The sequence below is a fragment of the Dreissena polymorpha genome, chromosome 1 (genome assembly GCF_020536995.1).
Source record: "Dreissena polymorpha isolate Duluth1 chromosome 1, UMN_Dpol_1.0, whole genome shotgun sequence".
NCBI classification, from domain to species: Eukaryota; Metazoa; Mollusca; class Bivalvia; order Myida; family Dreissenidae; genus Dreissena; species Dreissena polymorpha.
In genome coordinates, this window is record NC_068355.1 from 61,180,367 (window position 1) to 61,184,732 (window position 4,366).

The window sequence follows — 4,366 nt, forward strand, 5'->3', positions numbered from 1 at the left end:
AGAAATAGTAGTCATAGGAAACATAGGATTTAACGTTTAATGCTATATATTTATTCCATTGGAATGTATTTGCATAGTTTGACTGCATATTAAATGTTAAAGAAATAACATGAAAAAAAGAGGTTGAAGACCTATTTATATGCTTTGTTCTCGTTCTTTCCAGCCCCTTATCTATTTATGTCGCTAGTATTTTTAGAATTGTATAACTTTTGTATCATCAATACTATTTAAATATTAAATCCAAAGAAACCTGTATTTGTTTACATTGTTACTAAATATTTAGCTCTTTATATGAAAGTTAATGATCTGTGCCATCCAGAAGAAGTTTCTCATTGGATTCGTGCTTTGGCTTGACCTCGTTCAAAATGGGGCTCCCATTGGGGAATTTTCAAACTCACGTATTGAAATATCCGTTTTCTTAGACACAGTGGCATGTGTTACTGTGTATTGACGATGGTGGCGATTTCTTTTTAAATATAATATTCTATCTGATAGAACGGATGGAAGAATCGAAAATAACTAATTCATATCGTTTTAAATTTAATCTTCTTTTACAATTACCATAATTTAACCTATATTAAAGAAAACATAAAATTGAAGGAAACGCAATCGAACAATATCCGTTTAGTCGCAAAACTAACTTTACAATGAGAGTATAGGAAATTGACGTTTCTTTCTTGTGTTTAGAATTTAATGTTTACTCAGTTGCTGCACATAACGCACTCGCCCCACGCGAGAAGTTTTAAATATGGCGAGTCGTTTAAGTGTATTCCTGCAGACACGTCACATATCTATTGTTCTAGTTGGAATTCAGTCTCCGAATCACTGGGTGATGCGTATCTTGCTATGCTAGTGGACTTTTTGTGAGGCACAGAATTCAGAAGTTGATCCGACTGGCACTTTCGGTAAGCTTTGTCCGTTTTCGCAGATTTCGTTGTAGCATGTGTTCATTTTGAAGAGGTACATGGAGGCGCGTTATCCTCATGCGTGTAGCTCAACGGTAATCGCTGTAATAGCTTTTGCCCTTGTTTAGGTTGTGTGCATCGGGCTTTATGTTGGTTCGGGGCCTTACAGACGCATGTTACATGTAAACTTAATTTCAACCTTAAACAAGAGGAACATTTCTACCGCTGCTTCTCCGGATTTCAGTTCTATGATTTTGAGTAGAGGAAATGTCTCTCGGAAGGCATCGCTTCGATACAGCTTATCTCTTGAACACGCTCAGGTGAGCAACGAAAAATGTCATTTTTCGGAATCCTGCAAAAAAAAATTGCGTGTACCATGGTCTTTAGATATCATGATGCTTTACACGAAATGTTTGCCATCAGGTACTTTGTCACCGTTACACCAATATTCATTTCTCCATCATATACTTGGCACACTCGCGATAGTAAAACTATAGTCCAGTCAAGAGGCTGCATGATGTGCGATGTGTGGGGAGGCAAAACAAAGAGGATGATAGTCTGTGATCTGGCTCAGTCAGTCAGCTGACGGGAACATTAAAAGTGTGGCCGTCATAATTTACTAGTATCGGATGTTGGTCGATTGACTTTCTGCATAGATTGGTAAGATTTTACTTTAAATACTTCTGGGATATTTCGGTATTCGACATAGTCCAGTCATTCTAGCTCAGATACACCCAAAACCTCAAACAAATTGCAACAAAAAATGTTTTTGGTGTTTTTAAATCATAAATGCATATAGTATACCAGATTAAGTCTAGAAAACTCTAAGCTGGGGAAAGTTACAAAAAACGAGACCAAATATAGGCTAATGAATGTATTCATTTTTTTACTTTGAAACTCCTTATAAATTATATGTATTTCAATACCCATCATTTTTACATAAAAATCCTTGTTAACATAGCTATATCTAAATCTACTAATGACAATAAACGTAACAATAACTATATTATCTTTTATAACACACTATTTGTCTCCTTTTTATATAAAAAATTGAAAAGTGGGTGGGGTAAATCTATATGATAACACATAGCTTTTATTGAGTAGTGTTGAATGTAACAATGTAATCATCGTCTTGTATAGATCTATAGACTTTTACACACATACATTTGTTTTAAATTTGAGATAAGAATATATCTGTCAGAATTTTCATAATTATACAAATATTTATTCAAACTTTGTGTTGTATCTCTATATAAAGAGTGGGTGGGGTAGTCTTATACAAAGTAATTTCATTTTAATTCCTATGAATTTTCTATATAGACAGTATTAGATACATAGCTTTTCTTAAATAAGTTTACCTACAGTTTCCTAACTGTTTAAAGATATATAAATATTGCATTGACCTTGGGTCACAATGGTTGACCTTGACTTTTAAAAGGTCAAATATCATATTATGCCGTTGAACGATGCAACTATTACAAAATCTGTAAACTTGATTATTTTGTACATATTAATAATAAAATAATGTTACGTACACTGATAAGTAAATCTTTGATTCTATAATAACTGCAAATGGTGTAAAACTTGGTTTAAAAGTCGCAGAAACAATAATGGATATAATGACCCCTTACTGCTCTCGACACTGCCTTTCCACTGACCATGTGTGGGATAGTATTTTCGGCATATATTGTTTCTAACAATTCATTCAAACCGGAGCCTGACATAACTGGCCAATGCAACCTAGAAAACTCATGGTGCAATGAAAACCATCAAGTCGAAGCAAAATTCTTTTTAGAGGACTATTGTTGCATTCGTTGGTAACCACAGTCATAGCTTTCCAATATAGAGGCTGGTCGAAAGTTACAATTGCCGACTGGTTGTATCTGGAGTGACGCAGGCAATCAGACCCATCCAATGGAATGTTCCGTATCCATCTAGTGTCCACATTGTCGGCAACATACTGTATAAAGTTTTCATTTGTCGAAATAGTGTTATTGTTTAAATCGCCACTTTCCGATACAGCAGCACTTGAATAGAATGTCTGTACTTCTGTGTATGAGACACAGAACCCCAAACTGTTCAAGAGTTCCACAATTTATTTTGAAGATGTCAAGTGATGTAATTGCACTCCCAGTGCAATTTGTAGAGGGGCTATCAAAATTCGAGGACGAGTGGCTTGCATAATTGCTTGGCCTATAGCGCTTATTTTAGTATCTGCGTCTCGTTCGCTGAACACTTCACGCAACAACAGGTAAATACTGTCTGGTAAGAAGTTCTTGTTGGCTTCACTTGAAGCTATATCTAATGAAGGGATAAAAAGTTTAATCGACTAATTTGGATTTGATATCACTTTTTATTAATTTTGCAGCTGTTCTGATCGAATTTCACCTTTTAATTCTCTGTATTTTCAGATTTGCATTGGCGGTAGAAATCATGCAGAATTGATGTTGCAGTCATGCTCAGGGTCACAACATTTACTTTCCGATTTATTTCAGTGATTATCACATCTTCAACAAAGTGGCTGATTATTTTGGATTTTAGATAGGTAATACTGTATGCTTTGTCGCCACAAATGCTTACCATTTGATCTTGCAGTTGCTTAATTGTCACTTGCTCATCATCACTATCTTTGAAAAATGTCATCACCTTTAAGAATGCGTCACTTGCTTCGGTATCTTCTGGTCGACCAATCCTTCACTGGATGGCTGCACCTGAAATTCTTCTGTGATATCTTTCCCTGTTCTGAAATAAGACGAGCATGTTTGATGGTAAAGTGCATCCGCTGCAGGCAAGTCATTGACCTGTTCTATCCTTGCCCGAACTGTATCTGACCAAACATCATTCCTCTGTAAACATATATTTAAAATAGTAGGTTCTAGTGTCCTTACTGACCAAACATCACACTTTCTTTTTCTCCCTTTATCAATAACAGATTGGCAACACTATAAACAATGTTCTTTGTATGAAAACTTATCAGTCTTTGATCTCAAAGGAGTGAAAGGGAGACTAGTATTGAGTTTTTCTTGTACATCCCTATTGTCTCTTTTAATATAGTTTGGGTTACAATATGTTTTTCTGCACTCCACATGGACAAACTGTCCGGATTCAACCCTCAAACTGTCTTTTTTTTTCACTTGCATCATTGATTCCATGGCAGCCCTTCTCACTTAGTTTTACGGTCTTTGCATTGTTGTCAAACTGCCGCTTACAGATCCGACAGGAATCCATCATGAAATTATATTTTTATTTTATAAGTAAAAGAACTAACTTTTCTGACCAAACATACAATTATATGGTGTATTTATAAAATTCTATTTTGAACGAGATGGACTTTGCATTTCGTGTAAATAGAACTAAATATGAAATATACTGATAAACTTTAATGGCATATACCACTTAGTGATTGTTGACTTGGCACACTAACATCTTGTCAGCTTCTATCAAGCAGGCAGTTACGATAC

The 4,366-nt window shown here is 35.2% G+C and overlaps 1 long non-coding RNA gene across 1 annotated transcript; it reads right to left on the reverse strand.

The window, feature by feature from the left end:
* Window positions 1–527: 527 nt before the first annotated feature.
* Window positions 528–3,217, reverse strand: LOC127831413 (uncharacterized). The gene is made up of 2 exons (XR_008026415.1): window positions 2,530–3,217; window positions 528–1,257 (listed from the first exon to the last, which is right to left on the reverse strand). It is a non-coding gene; the product is annotated as an uncharacterized LOC127831413 (long non-coding RNA).
* Window positions 3,218–4,366: the final 1,149 nt, after the last annotated feature.